Raw genomic sequence first — 19,671 nt, forward strand, 5'->3', positions numbered from 1 at the left:
GAATGACATTAGATACATACTCATGATTGATCCATCTGCATTCCTTATCAGGGTATGTCACAGTTATTTACCTAGCAGGTATCCATCACCAAATTCACCGGCAACAAGGCGTGTGTATATCCCACTATTCTGGAAGATGTACGAGTCGTGGGTACTCCCAGGGAATTTGGCCACAATGTCTGTTATGATGTTGCCAGCGTTGCATATCACCTGCACATTGATTGAGTGCGTTGATTTCCGGTTACTGTAAATGTGTTCTGTTGCTGCAGGTGGGCATAGTGGAATGTGGGTGCCATCTATGCAGCCTATCACGTGAGGGAAGTGTGCCAGTTGATAGAAATCTGTTTTGATCTTCCCAAGTTCCGCAAGTGTGTCAGGGAACCGAATGTAATGATGCATTCTCTGCATCATGGCCTCAAGGAACTTCCTAAAGAAACGGGACAGGCAGCTCTGGGAAACACCACCTACTGCAACAATCACACTCTGGTAACTCCCAGAGGCAAGCAGGTGTACGCTACACAGCACCTGCACATGGGGTGGAATGGCGTGCGCCCTTGGTGTTGGGTGATCCAGGAGTGGGTGCAGGTCCCTGATCAAGTCCTGGATGGTGTGGGGGTGTAGCCTGTAACTTTGCAGTATCTCTGGCTCAGTCAGTTGAAAGAGCGTTATCCTCTGCCTGTAGACTTGCTCCTCCCTTCTCCATACCGTCTCTCCTGCTGCCTGTAGCCGTAGCCGCCTTGCTATGACGTAGAATGCCGCCATTCTGGTTGCACTGCTGCATTTTGGGACTTTGTTTTATAGCCTGCACCTGGTTACCACCTGCTTTCAATCCATGATATTTACCGACTCTTAAATACCGAATTTCATGAAATTCTGTATTTTTTTGGTTTCCTACATCTCGAAAGTCATTTTTTACCATTTCTTAATTACCGATTCGGTAATTAAGAATTCGGTAAATTAGGATTCGGAATTTTCCAAATCAGTAGATTACCGATTCGTATTTTGACTCCTACATCTCATTTTTCAAATACCAGTCGGTAACGGCCAAAATTACCGATTTTCAACCGTTACCTGCCGGTATTTGGCTACCTACATCTGGCCCATAGAAACAGCAAAAACAAGGAGCAATTAATAATTTCTCCTCGTTTCGCCATGTCAAGGCAGGTTTTCCCAGGTCTTAATTTCGGTGCTGCCTCCTATTTACGCCACCCTTGTAAATAGGGGGCAGCATCAAAATCAATAGGTGTTGGGCGGAACGCCTACCGCAACACCCATTGTCCAACCATTTCAAGCTAAGTGTAGCGTGAAAGGGGGTCCTATTTACAAGGTGGCGTTAAGCCTTGTTAAGTGTCTTAATGCCGCCTCATAAATAAGGCAAAGGGTTTATAAACACAGGAATGTCATAAAAAGTGACGTTCCTGTGGAGATGGGCGCTTGTAAATATGCCCCCAAGCCCTCTATTATGTGGCTGTCTGGAAGGAATACACAAAAGCCAACTGTCAATTACACCTGGTCACCACGTGACCCAGGAACAGGCTGCAGGCACCAAATGGTTAGGACAAGAAATGCCAACTTTCTCAAAGCGCCATTTTCAGAATATTGACGTAAAATCCGTTCGATCATTAAGGAGTGTTTTAAATTATTCAAACATGACTTTCCTACCGGTTCTCAATCAAGATTTGCCACTTATTAAATGTGATAAGGGAACCCAAGTTTTCCTATGTGAGAGGTAAGCTTCACAGTGGTGACAAACACATTTGTGAGATTTTCACTACCAAGACATGTACAACCTAAAAGTGTATGTCCAATGAGTTAATTACAATGCATCCTTCCCTATGTGCTGGTTATGTTGCCAAGTTGAAATGGCTGTTTTAAACTGCAATGGCAGGCCTAGGATATGTTTTAAGGGTTACTTAAGAGGTTGGTACAATAAGTGCTGCAGGCCCAATAATACTATTTAATTTACCAGCCCGGGGTATATGGTATAGCACTTTACTAGGGGCTTATAAGTAAATTAAATATGCTAGGGGTATAGTGCACAAAATCCTAAGACCACCAAAACAAAATCAGAAAATCATACTTTAAAAAATATCTATCTATAGGATAAATGTAATTTGTGACATCAAGCAGTAATCAACAGAAACAACATAAGCATGCATACATTTTTCTGACAAGTGCAATGCACACAAACACACTGACACACAGTACATATTACACAAAGAAGGTACTTAACTTCAGTAGCATTATTTCTGGTGGATATGACTGCTCTTCACGATCACTTGAATTCAAGACCCAGACTGGATTTTGATTTGTTTTCATAGTGGATACCATCAAAGCCATCACTGAATTTTGCACAGTTTTGTCACTAGTGTCTCAAACACTATCAGAAATCATGTACTGACCATCAAATAAGGCCCCATGGGCACCAGTGACATAAGTTCTGCCAGTTTTATAACCAACAGTGTATATATATGTGAAAAGACTGAATGCAAAAATCAAGTAATACAAGCACCTCAGGTTGGGTGGATACTGAGGGATGAGTTAACTGGATAGTCACTAACAGAATACTCACATTAACACTCTTAATCTGGGCCGTGCAGTGACAGCCATAAAATCGTAAATGAATTTCTGGAAGACGCTCCCGCTCACAGTCACAGGCAGGGTGGCGTTATCTAAGATGGTGATCCTTCCACGCCCTTCTATATTACTTCGCCAACCTTCCACTGTATGTCCCAGTGGCTTTTTTATAACAAACTCACCCCTCTCCTTAGAGACTTCCTTTGGGTTAACGCGCCTTAGGATAGCGCTAGCGAAGTTATATTTGCCCACCGACCAAGGAGGCCTAGCTGCACCCTGCTTTGAACACTACTATTTAGCTGCGCAGGTGCAGTGGGTAGGGAAGATACAGCGACTACAGACCCCCCCCCCTCTTTGGACTGCATCACTGGGCTCTTTCACCCGGCTACTAAGGTGCAAACTCCGTCTCCCCTCCTGTTAGCAGTGGCTTATAAATGCTTCCGCCGCTGCCTGTATGTCACTAAAGATCTAGGGCCATATGTAGGTAATCCCTATTTACCGATTCTAAAATACCAAATTTTACCGATTCAGTATTTTAGAATCGGTAAATAGTATGTAGATAAAAATTTGGTAAATTTTACCGAATCGGTAATATTGGGTATTACCAAATCAGTATTTACCGATTTGGTAATTCCCACTCATTCCTATGGGTCTGGAGGCCCATAGGAATGAATGGGAAGCCAATCACTAGTACCGATTCGGTAAATACCAAATCGGTAATAGGGGGAACATACTCAAGGGTGGCAGGGTGTCACATTGACACCAACTTGCACCCCTGAATCGTGCATGTGTGCATATGTAGCACACATACATGCCCAGGGGTCCAACTTGTAGTTGGTGGTAAATAACGAATCCTCGAATCACAAATGCACTCACTTGAGTGTTCCCTACATTGAGGATTCGGTAATTTACTGATTCAGTATCTTAAGGTTTCGGTAATTTACCAATTCCTTAAATGACCAAAACCATATTTATACCCAGCTACTTTTGAAAAAGCTTAATACCAGTCGGTAACGGCAAATTTACCGATTTTCGTCCGTTACCGACCGGTATTTGGCACCTACATGTGGCCCCTAATTCCTTATGCGCCTACCATACCGCTAGTGGGCTCCCCAGTGGGCCTCGGGTGGTCACAACTTTGGAGCTTCTAGAGTGGTATGAGACCGACTTACAGAACTTGGGACATCTGTATCGGGATGTCATGCTTCTGTCATTTGAATCCCTAACTGAAGAGCTGGGGCTCCCGCAGGGACACTTTTTACGACACTGCTCTTTGATCACTACACTGACCTCTAGATGGGGGGACATGAAGGAAGAGCCAGGTCAACATCTTACCATACAGTATCTCCCCGTAATGGGTAGGGGTCGGCACTTAGTCCGGTGGTTTGCGGCATCCCTCCACGCGCATGCGGCGATAAAATTAGACTCACTTCGACATGGGTAGGAAGATGACTTGGGGAGATAGTTGGAGGATAGGTAGTGGGAAAAGATATTGAAGAGTCTTAAGCGAATTCCAAGAAATATGCGGTTCCGCCAAATTCAATTATTCATAGTTCATAATGCATACCTCAATCCTGAAAAGATCAACCAATACTTTCATTGTGTGGATGCAGCCTGTCCCCGTTGTGCAGAGTTGGGGGCTGGCCTAGTGCACATGTTGTGGGACTGTAGCACACTGCATACCTAATGGTGGGCTAATAGTGAAGCGTGTGCATGTGCACGAGCCGCAACATACCCTTTGAGTGGCCCATCTATTTATTACACCAATTTTGTAGGACCAGAGCCACTAAAGTCACTTTGCGCTTCCTCGATTTGGGGCTAGTTGTAGCCAAGCGCCTCTTAACAAAGAGATGGCAGGCGCAATCTCCACCGCACGTGAGGGCATGGAGGTATTCTCTCATAGCATGGGCTAAAGCAGAATGCATTGCCATCGTGCGAGAGGAAACGCTGGATCTACGTAAGACCCCAATAGCAACGCAATGGGAGGGTCTGCTTCAGGGCCTTATGCGAATGGAGGGGGACAACCTAGAACAACGGCCAGATGTTGAAAGAGACACTCCTGCAACCTGAGAAGGGCGACATGTTAGGTGCACCCTCATCCCATCACGCAGGCACATTTATACTGACAATTGATTAAAAGGAGATGCAATTATGTGTGCAGGTTGGTGTAATTGTTTTGTGGAGAATTGTGAGAGGGGGAGCGAGGGATGGGGGAATCGAAAACAGACGTGGGTACAATGGGAGGGAGAGTGTGGGGGACTCAGTGAAGACTGTGTAATCAGAAGTCGGACTCAGCTGCTCTGCTTAAGTTTCCTTTTTTCTCAGTTACTGTTGGTTTCCTTTATAATATCAGTGCATTTACAAGAGATGTATGATTTGTAACACTCTTCGTAACATGTCTTCAAAATCACATTATGAAAACTCTGTGAACTTTATATCTGTTGACACAACACATATATTGTAGTCCCAACTGGCCCTGTGACTATAGGGTCACCAGGATACACGGTGGGCATCCCAAGCGTATCTGAGTGTGCTGTGCGTCACTGCCAGAAGACTCTAACTGTGGTTGTATTGAAATGTTGGAAATTGTCTTGCATACAAATGTAAAATTCTGTGAAAAATAATAAAACAGATTTAAACAAAAAAAAACTCTTAAAGTAGTACCCTTAAAGCAGAGGATGAGGGATTAGGAGCCATTGAAGCTAGACTATAAAAATAAAGCAAAACTGCCCTACCAAACTGTGAAAGAGATCAAATGCACATATCCAGCCAATAGTGTTTTGAGACAAGTCCACTTACTAGTTCTCCTTCCACACTACAGGAACTGATTATTGTCCAATTTGCTTGCTTGTCTAAAGCACTATGTCATAGATCTAGAACTTCTACTGCAACAGGGGGAGAATCTACTCCCACTAGCTTGTTAATGTACCACAAGCAGTGCTGTTGTCAATGAAAACCTACAGCTGCCTGCAATGTAGCACGGGAAGAAAACTCTTAAATATTAACCTGGCTGTTCTTAACTGCAGAACATTTATAAAAATATTTGTAGCCTGCTGTGAGCACAAAGCACTGAATGTCAGATCCAGAGGATGAGCACTCTAACCGTGGACAATGAGCGCACAAAGTGCTCAGTTGAGTGAATGAAAACAATTTACCATGGGCATCCTGGAACTTAATCTTACTAATGGACCAAACACTAATCACCAAGTGAGGCCCTTTAGTACTTGAACCTCAAAGTAGCGAATTTGAGCAGCCCAAGGTTTTCTCAGGGAGGCAGTGTGGGGTTTGAAATCAAGAACTCAATAAGTATCAAATAGCGATGAATAAATCGCTGTCCAGCCAGTACTTTATATTATACAAAAGAAAGAACTTTATTCCCAATCACAGAACTAGAAATATTGAGCATAATCAACATAGGCCGTTTCTTATGGGTGCTAATGTACAAGTTACTACTTGTGTAATGATATATCTGTAAGAGACATTAGTTAGTGATATATTCCTTACCTTGGAATATTCCCAGGTGTCAGACTGGATCCGGAAATGTTTGCTTAGCAGTACCCCTGAGTGTCACCAGGTGGCATCCTGCGGCTCCGCGCCGTCGCTGGCGTTGTTTGTGCCTAGATGACGTCATGGAGACTACTTCTGTACACGACTTTCCGTGCCAGGAACGCAGAGCCAATCAAGATACTAACCATTGGTGCATAAAACTAGGGCCCTAAAAGGGGATGACCTTAACCTTAGAAATCAGTTTGCAGAACGGGGAGGATGGGTGGGGCAGTAAGGAATCTATCACTAACTAATGTCTCTTACAGATATATTGTTACACAAGTAGTAACTTGTGCATCTGAAAGAGACACGTTAGTAATAGATTACTTACCTTAAAATAGATATCCCAGCAATACCAACCCCGGTGGTGGGTCTGCAAACAGGATTACACCAGAAAGTCAGGGAGGACAGAACGGCCAAAGAAACCGTCTCTCCGGACTTGACTGTCAAGGCAGTAATGCTTGGTAAACGTGTGCAGTGAGGCCCATGTAGCTGCCTGATAAATGTCCTGCAAGGGAAGGCCGCGTCCCAAGGCAGTAGTGGCTGCAGTTGCCCTGGTCGACTGGGCACGCAGACCCACAGGAGGCTCTTTCTTGGCCAAGGAGTTACATGCTTTGATGCACAGAACGACCCACCGTGAAATGGTCTGTTTGTGCACAGCCCAATCTTTTTTGGCGCCCACATAGCCAACAAAGAGCTAATCATCCACCCGGAACTGTTGTGTACGCTGCAGATAGAATGCGAGCGCACGTTTTGGGTCCAGACGGTGGAGCCTCTCCTCTTCCCTGGAAGGATGCGGAGGCGGAAAGAAGGTGGGCAAAGTGATGGTCTGCCCGATGTAGAAGGGCTTGCCAACCTTTGGCAAGAAAGAAAGACGGGTCCTTAGAACCACCTGGTCCGGATGAACTGAAAGGAAAGGAGGTTTGGAAGAAAGAGCCTGGAGCTCACTCACTCTTCTGGCATAGATGATAGCTACCAGGAAAGCTGTCTTTAAGGTGAGAAGATGTAAGGGACAGTTGTGAAGGGGCTCAAATGGAGTGCATATTAAGTAAGTCAAGACAAGATTCAAGTCCCACTGAGGCATTATGAAAGGCACGGGAGGAAGCGTGTGTGTAATGCCTTTGAGAAAACGGTTAACAACCGGGGACTTAAAAAGAGAAGGCTGATCAGGAAGCCTTAGAAAGGCGGTGATGGCAGAAAGATAACCTTTGATGGTGCTCAGAGCAGAGCCCTCCTGGGCCAGAGATAGAAGGAACAGAAGGACCTCAGAAAGGGGATTCACAGCCTTTGCTGTGCACCATGCAAAAAATGTGTTCCACCTGCAGGCGTATACCGTTTTAGAGGAGGGATGCCTGGCTGTCAGAATGACATCACAGACTTTGGAAGGAAGGTCAAAAGCTGTCAACTGTTGCCGCTCAATCTCCACGCATGGAGGTGGAGGCTGGACAGGTTTGGGTGCAGGACCATCCCCTGCTGCTGCGACAGAAGATCCTCCTGGAGAGGCAGACGGATCGGGGGATTGACCGCCATGCTGAGTAGCTCTGGATACCAGTATCTTCGAGCCCAGTCTGGAGCCACAAGAATGGCTTGGACCCGGTCGCGCCTGATCTTCTTCAGCACTCTGGGCAGAAGTGGTATAGGAGGAAATGCGTACAACAGACCGCAGCTCCACTCAAGATGAAAAATGTCTCAGAATGAGTGCTGCCTTGGAAATTCCAACGCGCAGAACTGATGACATTGCGCATTCTCTTCGGTGGCGAATAGATCTAACCAGGGCTCTCCCCACTGCAGAAAGAGACCTAGAACCACGTCCGAATTCAGACGCCATTCATGATCCACCATGCACCGGCGGCTGAGTTTGTCTGCCCCTACCAGGTGCTGAACCATCAAGATAATGCCTTGATGTTCCAGCCATGTCCAGAGGCGCAGAGCCTCCTGACATAGGGTCCACATGGCAGTGGTGTTGTCCAAGAACACCTGCACCACACTTCCCCGGACAGAGGGAAGGAATGCCTTCAGTGCAAGATGGATAGCCCGCAGCTCCAGAAGATTGATATGAAGCCGGGAATCCGCCGGAGACCAGAAGCCTCTGATCTCCGCCTCTCCCAAGTGGCCTCCCCATCCTAGGAGGGACGCATCCGTCACTACAGTGTGCTCCAGTTGGGGAAGGGAGAGGGATCTGCCATTGACCCAATCGCGATTCGTGAGCCACCACTGCAAGTGTTGTGCAGTGCCCTCCGAAATCTGGACATGATCAGACAGGCGGCCCTTATGCTGCGCCCAGTGGAACTTCAGGTCCCACTGCAGAGCCCGCATATGCCATCTGGCATGTTCCACTACCAGGATGCAGGAGGCCATCAGGCCCAGGAGCCGCAGGGTCATCCTGAGTGAAACCCGGGATAGAGGTTGAAATATCGGAATCATAGCCTGAATATCCTGGACTCGTTGCTCAGGAGGATAAACCCAAAACTGCATCGAATTCAGAACCGCTCCGAAGAAAGGGAGCTTCTAAGAGGGACTCAGGTGCGACTTCGGCACGTTGATGGAGAACCCCAGCAAATGCAGGAGGTCGACCATAGTCTGAAGGTGGGTGACAACTGCCTGGGGCGAGCCCACCTTTAACAACCAGTCGTCGAGGTAGGGGAAGACTGACACCACTAACGGGCGCAGATGAGCTGCGACCATCGGCATCACTTTCGTGAACACCCAAGGGGCACTGGTAAAGCCGAAGGGGAGCACGGTAAACTGAAAATGCTCCTGGCCTACCATGAACCGCAGGTAACTCCGGTGGGCTAGGCCAACGCTACCATTCAGTCTGCATCTTGAACTTCTCCTTCCGGAGGAAGCGATTGACGTTCCAGAGGTCCAAGATAAGACGTAGACCCCCCTTTGTCCTTCTTCGGGACCAAAAAGTAGTGGGAATAACAACCACTCCCTACTTCTGGCCCCGGAACGCACTCGATGGCCCCCTTGGCCAAGAGGGCCGTAATTTCCTGTTGGAGAAGAACTAAATGATCCCCGACATGCAGTGGCACTGAGGCGGCATGGCTGGAGGGGAGGACTGAAAGGGAAGGGAGTAACCCTTGCGGATCAGCTGCAGCACCCACTTGTCCGAGGTGATATCGCGCCAGTGGGGGAGGTGGTGGCGGATCCTGCCACCCACTGGCGTGGAGTGCTCCACGAAGCTCGGATTAGGAAGGTTTGGAGGTAGGAGCAGCAGGGGTGGAGGTGGACTGACCCGCACGCTGATCCAAAGCACTGTCAGCCTTATTGCCAAACAGGCGGGTGCCATCAAAAGGCATATCCATGAGCGAGCCCTGGACATTGGGTGAGAACCCAGTCGAACACAACCAGGCGTGGCGTTGCAGCGCCACCATCGTAGAAATCGCCCTGCCCAAAGAGTCTGCGGTGTCCAAACCACACCGAATGGCGAACTTAGCTGCATCCTTACTTTCAGCAATCACCTGAGAAAGGACGGCCTGGACCTCCTCAGGGCACTGAGGCAACACTTGAGCAACGGAATCCCACACTGCGTGGGAGTAGCGGCGCAACAAGCAGGCAGTGTTCACCGACAGCAGCCCCAGGCTGGCCGAAGAGAACAACCGCTTAACAAACTGTTCCACTTTCTTAGAATCCTTGTCCGGGGGATCCGTAGGAAAGGCACTCTGGGACGTCGAGGCCTAGATGACCAGACTCTCAGGCGTGGGATGGGTGGTCAGAAAGGCCGGGTCACCACAAAAAGCCTCAAAATAGTAGTCAAAAAGTGACTAGGGGTACTTGCTCAATCCAGATGTGCGTTTGCTGGCATGGAAAAAGAAAGAACTGATGTCAGCGCGCATGGGTGGCACCTAAGTAGTCTCCGTGATGTCATCTCGGCGCATACGACGCCAGCGACGGACACGGAGCCACAGGACGCCACCTGCTGACGCACAGGGGTACTGCTAAGCAAAACTTCCCTGATCCAGTCTGACGCCTGGGAATTTTCTAAGGTAAGGAATCTATCACTAGCGTGTCTCTTTCAGATGGGAGCAGTACCCACGGTATCCTCGGGGACAGACTGTAGCAGTAAGATAAATCTATGTGGCCCTATGGACAGCCCCTGTTGCTCAATTCACTAACAGTCACTCAAAAGTCCCAGTTGCTCACTCTTTCCTCCACTTGTCTAGGTTTATAGTCACAGTAGCTGTCCCACCAAGTTTGTGTCATTTTTTAAAGCAAGGCATGCGTGCCCATGCCACTCTCAGAAGGGCTTGCAGACTCAGTGGTGTGCATTTGGCATGCCCTTTAGGCAGAGGTAAGTCTGTCTCTGCCCTAGCCCAGTTGAACAAGTTACTTATCTTTAGTAACACTGTTCTTCTGATAGAAACTTCTAACAGCAGATTCCTCACCTCAGAATAGATACTCAAGCCATACCTTCCAGGAGGTGGGCCTCCAAACTGGCTTATGGCGTAAAAAGTCCTAAAGGCCCAAGTAGCCGAATTGCCCATTACGACAGACTTGACTATGCAAGCAGTAATGTTTTGGAAATGTATAGATGGGCGTCCACGTGGCAACTTGACAGATGTCCAAGACTGGAACACATGCTAATGCTGTGGTGGCTGCCTTGGCCCTGTTACAGTGAGGCTGCAAGCCCTCAGGGAGTTGCTTCTTCGCTAGTGAGTGGCAGATTTTTATGCATAGTGCAATCCGGTGATCTTTGATGTGATCAATGTAGAATGACAGAGTCACTTTTGGGTCCAAAAATTGATTCTCTATTCCTCCATGGAAAGGGGGAGCTTAGAAAACAAGCAGAATTATCCACTGGCCAATGTCAGAAGGAAAGAGGCACTCGCTCAAAGGACCAGTTTGTCAGGGAAGAAGTTGGTGTAGGGAGGCTGGACCAACGAACCTTGAAGTTCACTGACCCTCCTGACTGATGTAATGGCCATCAGGAACATGGTTTTGAGAGTCAAGCGCTGCAGTTGCCAGCTATACAGGGGTTCAAAGAGAGAACCCTGAAGGAAAGTAAGGACCAAAGTGAGGTCCCATTGGGGAATGACAAAAGAAGCAGGTGGGAACACATTTTGCAAACCCTTCAAAAACTGAGTCCCCATGGGTGTCCTAAATAGGGAGGATGATAAAGCAGCCACAAGAAAGCCAAGATGGCTGACAAATAACCTTTATTGGTGCATAGAACAAAGCCTCCAGACCACCACACAAACAAGCTAGGTGCCCACCAGAGCCGCAGCAGTGATGTCCTCATACAGCCTCTTCATTTCACTTGTAAATTTCTTCTTGTACTTCAATTGCAATAGCAATTGGCTTCTTCTAGCACCTGGAGGCTTCTTGGCACTGGGCACTTCGCTTAAGCACTCACTCCATTGAGTTCACTCCAACACTTTCGATTAGGTGATGGGTACACTTCAGGGATCTTAAGCCTCACATTCAGCACGGCAGTGCTGGTCTCTCCTGATATTGTAGCAAGAGCATCAAGACGTCTCATCTATGCTCCTTCATTCTGCAAGGGTACCTCCTGCTCCTCTCTTAAGCAGTTGGTCTGCTCTGTCCTTGAAGTTGGGTCCAAGCATCCACTCAGGCAGATTTGTTGAATTTCTCCAGATTACTACTCCCGAACCTGGAAAGAGAAACTAATGGTCATCACCCAACATAGGCTCTTTAAGAATTCTCCCATTCTCCACTTGTGTGGGGCCTCAATCTTCTGGTGATAAAATCATGGCACACTGACAGGAAGGTTCTGCCCAAGTTATAAACAGGATTTGTGTATTTTAGCAGTTAGTTCTGTGACAGATTACGGCAGTTTTTCACTTTTGCTATTTACAAGCAGACTGGTCCGGCCATGGTCTTTGTCCATAGTGTGATTAGGAAGGTTGGGTGGTCCTGGAATCTCCCTGGCAGGAGAAACCCAAATCAAGGGAATAAGACATGTAGGCTGTCCTATTTAGCTACTTGTTAATGCATGGTGGGCTTGGGGGAGGGGGACATAGCCCTTACGGAGAACAAAGGTCCAGGAAAGGACAAGGGAGGAACTCTCCAGCTTTAAAAGAAGAAATCAAATCAAATCAAATCAAATCAAATTGTCTTTATTCGGATTTCCGTAGTTATTGAAATTCCATAAAAGTACATAAAATACATTGCAACGTTTGCATAAATAATTAAAATGATAAAAGGCAATTTGAATTTTACCCGGCTTTTAAAAACTAGTTATACACAGATATGCAAATGAAAATTTAAGATGTTATGCATTATATAAAAACTTCATCATCCTACACTAAAAATTATCGCGAAGCGGTCAACACATACTAGTGTCATCTCAAAGCACTATGGGCAAACAAGCATCATAGGTTACGGCGATGTCTAACACAGAATTTAAGAAAGTAAACTAGCGATTTAGCCATCAATTCATTTTCCAAATGCTGGAGAGCCAGAAATGCTGGGCGGCACTGCCGCAGCCCCATTACCCTCAAAATAGGGACAACCCACCTCCTACGCGGAGCCATATAGAACTTACAAAAAAAGGCCACGTGGATGGTAGATTGTGGGGAGGTGGTATCACAAGGACAAGGGCATAGGTTTGGGGACCAATCATTTTGAAGAGGGAAGGAGAGCAAACGATGAAGCAAATTAAATCTAAAGCGGGTCAACAAAAATTTCCCGTATTGATTTATACTGTAGTTTAGGTACGGCTGGATTGTAGGTACAGTTTGAATTAACAAATAGTGTTGGACTGATGTTTTCCCAGCCTCGTTCGATAAGCGCAGTTCGCTCAAATGCGACAGGCAAGCTTTTCTTAATTCAGTTTTTGATATGTCCACTATTGCGGGGGATCGTCAAAGTATTTCTCAAGGCCTAGGTCCGTAAGGAATGTCTTAACGTAAGCCAACCATTTGATCCTCCTCATATTATCAAGCTTCAGGCAATCCTGCACAATTGCCCTTGTCAAGTGGCACTGCTCCGTAACCCAAATTCGCCGCCACAACATGACTGGTTGAATTTTTATTATATCCTAAAGGTAGTCCAATCCCAGTTCGTTATGGCAACCGTATGTAGTCGCGCTTTTCGGCATCGACAGCAAGTATTTTAGAAAGGAGTTCTCAATTGATTGGAGCTGGTCTGTGTTAACTCCTCCCCAGACCCCTGCCCCATAGGTTGCTGCGCTGAGACACTTTGCCTTATATATTTTGATCATTTCTGCCGGAGGTCTTTTCCCTAGCTTTTGCGCAAAGGATTTCAGCGCTGTGACAGCCCTAAGGAACACTAACTTACGAGATTTAATGGCTTCCCTCCATTTGAACTTATTATCAATTAAAATTCCTAGGTAAGGATATGTTAGTGTTTGATCAAGGGGCGCTTTGTTGACACAGATTGTCTTCGGGTTTCTGTATTTTGGGCCAGCATGCATCACATAAGTTTTTTTTATATTTATTTTTAGGTTCAAGTTAGCCATGAATGAACAGTACTTGTCCAGGACCCGTTGAAGCTGCACTGGGGTTCGGGCAAGAAGAACCGCGTCGTCGGCGTATAATAAAGCTGGAATATGCCGACGACCAATAGCTGGAAGGTCATCCGTGCCCTCGAGTAGAGCAGCCTCTAGCCCATTAGTGTACAGGGTGAAAAGGAAGGGGGCCAGAACACACCCTTGTCTGACCCCCTTCTCTACCCGAAAGCTATCCGTTAACTGGCCATTGGTTCCGTATCTTACTCTCCCTGTGGCCCCCGTATACAGCTCTCGCAGGAAGTCAACAATCGGTGGATCAATGCCCATCTGAAGTATGATTGTCCACAGCCTTGAGTGCACAACACAGTCAAAGGCTGCGGACAGGTCAACATACACCATATGGAGAGAGGCACCCTTAGCGTGAACATATTTCTCAGCCAGGAGCGTCAAATTCAGTGCCTGGTCCACCGTACCCAGTCCCTCCCTGAACCCATATTGCAGGTCCGAGATCACATTTTGTTGGTTTGTCCACTCCTGGAGTCGCTCGAGAAGAATGTGTCCAGCCATCTTCCCGAGCGAGTCCAGGAGTGAAATGGGTCTGTAACAGGATGGACTGTTCCTATCGCCCTTTTTGTAAATAGGGACCAGTATCGAGGTTGACCAAGATTTTACCAGGCCAACCTCCTTGGCAGCGTTTAGTACATTTGTGAGGATCGGGGTCCACAGGTCTGGGTTTTGTTTGAACAGATCTGCTGGGACCGCGTCTGGGCCTGGTGCCTTCCCCCCTTTAGATGATTTTATTGCGTTTAATACCTCTTTGTGATTAAAACAGAGAGTTAATGGATATTTGACATGGGGGAGAGGTTCAACTGGGGCCATCTCATGGGGATTCTCCCTGCGGAAAACCTCCGAGAAATACTCAACCCATTCTCTAGCATCGATGGCAACATCCAAAGTTGGCACGTCTGCCTGGGCAAGTAGAAAAGGAGACCTAACTACTTGCCAAAAGGCTGAACCATCCTTTAAAGTGCTGCTTTTCTGTAGTTGGTCCCACAGGTCAGCTTTAATCTCCTTTTTTCTATTTTTTATAACTAGAGAGTAAGCCTTCCTTAATCTAATAATCTCATCTCTATCTCTCGTTTGCTTGGCTAAAGCCTTTCTTAGTAATGTATATGCTTTGGTGCATGGGGGACTGAACCAGCCCTTTCTAGCCTTCTTCTTATGTTTACAGACTTTGGTTACTTCTTTCCTTGTAGCTTCAACAATCGCGGCATAACTAGCCAAAATTTGGACCGGGGTAGCCAAAGGGTCAAGACACTTCATTATATGGGAATTACTTGCAGCAACTATTTTTGCCACTACGGCCATCTGATCTAGTTTGCCCCATTTTAAAGTATAACCGTTCAAGCGGTCCAAAACCAATTCTTGCTGATCCAGCAGATTTAACTGGAGTGAGCCTTCATTGGTTTGACTATTACCAATCTGGAGAGTCACATTTAAAGGAAGGTGATCGCTAAGTGCATTGTTAATAGTTTGGAAGGTCTTAATGTGAGGGGCTTTGTTGGTGGAAACTAGGATGTAATCGATCAGGGTTTGTGCACCTCTTCCATTGAATGTTGGGGCGAATGCGACTGCTGGAGTTTTTAATTCGTTAGCAAAACCCATCTCTAGTTCCACCATTGTCTCGTACATTTTTGTTCCCTCGGGCGTGTGTGTGAAATGTGTAAGCCCATTCTCTTGTTCGTCAATAATCCCACAGTTAGGGGTATTACTTTTTGTGCACAAGTGCAAATTGAAATCCCCTTCCCAGACTAAAGTGTATGTCTTACTTGCGTATTTTGAACGCAGGGCCTGGAGCAGATCAGAGATCTCGGCTACCAATAGTATGAGGTCGGGTGAGTTCAGATTATTATAAAAGTTAATTAAGAAATACACTTCCTGGGTAGATCTTTGGAGGATGAGTAGTTGGTAGTTAAGCTCTAATTTCACAGGGATGATATCGTAGCAGGGCGAAAGGTTTGAGACGTAAGTAGTTAGCCCCCCTTACTCCTGCCAGCAGTGGACCTTTTAGCTGGAGAGAAATAGGTCTTGTAACCTAGAAGATGTATCGGTTCATTAAGCCACGTTTCTTGTAGGCAGATGATATTATTTGAGTTGGCAATCTGCAGGTAGCTGGTTTCCGTGTGCTTAGAAGCTAAACCTGCTATGTTCCAGAAGAGAAAGGTGACTTGTTTAATAGAGGTTACCGATGTAGGTACTCTAGGTTGCGTCTGCAGCACCTCGCTAGTCAGTGTCATAGGAGAGTTTACCTTCCGTGTCTCATTAGTTATATCAGTCTATGATAGTAGGACTATATTTTGAAGTTACAACATTAGTAGAGCAGTTCTCTGGGGCATCTGTGGGATAATAATTTTCAATAAGGCCTGTGGTTACCTTCTCTGTATGTGCTGTTAACTTGATTAAGTGCATAGGGCCTGTACTACCATATTTATTATCTAATAATGGTCAATCGACCATCTCCAGGCCGCTATATCTATTAAATGTTGGTATACCTCCCCAGGTATCCCTATATGGTGGATTTCTCCTGTCCCTACCTGTCCATACTGCCCAATCGTTCCTCCCCTGCCTAGTGTGATCTGGGCCCCATCCCCATTGGCGATTTACTGGTTCATGCCAGGGCCAATATGGCCCTTCGTTATAGCGGGGTACTGGTGGGTAAAAATAGGACAGTCGTTTAGTTGATATCCCATCAGGTTTACTTGTCGAGCCCCATGAGCAGATGCGATCCGCTGTATGAGGGTCATCGAAGTTGACTATAATGCAGTCACCTGGAATTTTTTTTATTTGATGGCCTATCCAGGGGACTCTACGTACTGCAATAATCCTACTTACGCAATTTTGCGGGAGTGGTCTGTTATTGTTTAACCAATACTGGACCTTATTTTTTAAGGACCAGTTTGGTTCCTCAATATTATGAGTCAATTCAGGGACCCCTGTCATAACGACTACGTAGGGACTTGCTTCAGGGGGGAGATTTGCTGATTGGCACCCCCCTCCCTTTGACCTGTCTCCCGGGTGATTATGTCTTGGTGGAAGGTCACATTGAACAGTATTTATCTGAGCTGGTTTAGAGAGAATAGGAGCAGGAGTTGGAATTACAATTACAGGGGTGGCAGTTACAGGGGGTATCTTTTTCTGTGGTAAAGGCACCTTTTTAGTGGTTTCTTTTCGGGCGTTTGTTTTTGGGATAGCAGGTCCTGAGGCAATTTTCTTTGTGCCTTCCGGTTGTTTAAGATTGGTGTCCTTGATTTTCAGTCCTCCTACATTAGACACCCCCAAGTTCTTCTGATGGGTAGATGTCTTCAGAGTTAACGCTAGGACTGCTAGCTGTTTCTCAATAATTGCTAGACTCACTTGGAACGGCTGTAATTGCGTTTTTATTAGTTCTCTAATTTGGGCTAGCAAAAGTTTATCAGCACCACGTGTATGATTGCCACCCCCCGTTTGATTACCCGATATGTCGGTGTTAACATGATCATCTATAGTGCTATCTATTATGCTAAGATCCACGGCCACGGGATGGAGATTTATACTGTCGTTGCCTGAATTAGGCGTGTTAAGATTGTGCATCGTTGATCCTGATGTAAGATTGCCCTTCCGCTGGATGTTGGGTCGCGGTTCATGTCGGGTATTTCTTGGGTTTAAGTCTGTTGTTTTCTTTCTCTTATTGGATGGCTTATTCTGCTTTGGGATGGCGCCCTCTTTAATTCCCCTTTGTACAACTTGAACCTGGTCAGTTTGCACTGGTGTCGCAAAAATGTCAGGGGTTTTTTCAAGGGCCTCAGCGGTTTGTGAGTCCGACATTGACAATGTAGCAGAGAGATCAACTAAACTGGGGATACCATGGACATCGGCGTGTACCTCCGACATAACAGCCTTCTCTCGTTGGTTGGCAGGAGTCTGAGCCAATGCCAGAGGGCCAAGTGAAGATCGTCTTGCCTGTGCTAAGTCCTGTGAGACTCTTCTGTCCAGCAGTATTATCCCTTGATCTATGGCTTCGTTAGCTTTAATAATAAACTGGTCGATAGGGCCTGTAAACTCTGCCATACGTTGCTTTGTTTTACTACGACTACCTCTAGGTGGCATGATAGTGATTACGGACACAGATAGAATTATAGTTACACGTTCAAAGTAGGTTACACCTTAAATGTCTATATACAGACCAGCTAGCTGTCCGTCCCGTGTCTGTGGCTGGAACTAGATGTTAGAGGGGGGGCCCAGCCCAGTCTATTCCGGTCTATGATAGGACGGGCCCGCCCTTGGCCCGGGCTTAGCCCGGCACGTCCCGCAGAGCGTTACGTTCCGCCAACAAATAGAGGGAAAGGGCGGACCGTGGGCGGGGCTCACAGGTGCGTGGGCCAGGTGACGAGGCCGTGCAGGGACTCCTGGGAAAGTGAGTCCCTGCTGCGCGCTGATCTTTCCCCTGTGGCAGAAGGACTCGCCCACAGCACAGCAGCCTCCCGAGTTTTGCACCACCTCCTGGCAGCGCGAAGCGGCACCCGCGAAGCGGGTGCGGCAAGGATTGGGGCTACAACAACGCCCACGGGTCCTCAGGTGAGATCAAGCAGCAGGCTCCACAAAAAGTTCTGGGCAGTAGAGGCTATCTCCACAGCAGTTCACAGCGTGTTTCCCACCTTTACACGCTGGTGACGGGGCTTTAATGTTCAGTTGCCGGCCCGGGGGCGGGGCTCACAGGTGCGCGGGCCAGGTGACGAGGCCATGCAGGGACTGCTGGGAAAGTGAGTCCCTGCTGCGTACTGATCTTTCCCCTGTGGCAGAAGGACTCGCCCACAGCACAGCAGCCTCCCGAGCTTTGCACCACCTCCTGGCAGCGCGAAGCGGCACCCGCGAAGCGGCACCCGCGAAGCGGGTGCGGCAAGGATTGGGGCAAGGATTGGGGCTACAACAACGCCCACGGGTCCTCAGGTGAGATCAAGCAGCAGGCTCCACAAAAAGTTCTGGGCAGTAGAGGCTATCCCCACAGAAATCGTTTTTACCTATAACTCCTGTTCTCTCATAAGGGAATTTCCATTATTGTCATAAGCATTGAATAGTCCTGCCCACAATTGGGGACCTCGGAGCACTTCTTCAATATATATCTTCTTAAGTGTAGACTTTCGCCTTTCTTCGGGAAGGCCTGCAAAGAAACTAAAGAAAGAGATAGATTATGCAGCCTATACAAATAGGTTACAATGGCCAAATTCATCTTCATGAAGTTAAAAAGGGACAGACCAAAGTATTTTGGTATAATTTCAAGCTGTTTTAGCAAACAGCATAAATATCCTTCACAACCCCTTTTTTATTATAAAGACGAAGGAGAGCAGTGTAGCCTCATAGGCTGTCATGATAAGGTTAAAAATAGATTGTGCCTTTAAGATCCCAGAGACCACCAGATTCCCATTATGCTTAGCAAGCGGCAGTTGCTTTAGTTCTTTTTAAGGCAATGTATGATAATATGTAGATTCCATGGATACCTATGACTATAATGGAAATTCCCCTACGAGAGTACAGAAGTTACAGGTAACATCACAGACTTCATCAGCCCGCACGCCCTCCCCTCCACTGACTACATCCTCCTCGGGGACCTCAACTTCCACCTGGAGAACAACAAGGACCGCAACACCACCGCCCTGCTGGAAAACCTCGCCAACCTCGGACTCAAGCAACTGGTCAACACCCCCACCCACTACGCCGGCCACACGCTTGATCCCGTCTTCTCTTCCAGCAGGTACATCACCTTCAGCCACGCCACCGGACTCCACTGGACCGACCACAGCTGCGTCCACTTCAGCTTCAAAAGATCCACGACACACCACCACCCGCAACAGGTACCTCACAGGAATTGGAGCAAGATCACCGCAGACCAGCTCACCACCTCCCTCAGCCAGCGCCCACCCGCCAACACAACGGACCCCAACGAAGCAGCCCGCAATTTCACACAGTGGCTGACCGCCTGCGCCGACGACCTCGCGCCACTAAAGAACCCTCCCAGCAGACCCAGAAGCAAGAAGGCATCCTGGTTCACCGACGACCTCAAGGACTCCAAGAAGACC

At 47.3% G+C, this 19,671-nt stretch overlaps 1 protein-coding gene across 50 annotated transcripts in view; it reads right to left on the reverse strand.

Moving 5' to 3' along the window:
- The window catches only part of NFIX (nuclear factor I X), a 5,476,577-nt gene that overhangs the window by 3,997,612 nt on the left and 1,459,294 nt on the right, over window positions 1–19,671 (reverse strand). The window lies entirely within an intron of this gene.

This window comes from Lissotriton helveticus, chromosome 1_1 (assembly GCF_964261635.1).
Source record: "Lissotriton helveticus chromosome 1_1, aLisHel1.1, whole genome shotgun sequence".
NCBI lineage: Eukaryota > Metazoa > Chordata > Amphibia > Caudata > Salamandridae > Lissotriton > Lissotriton helveticus.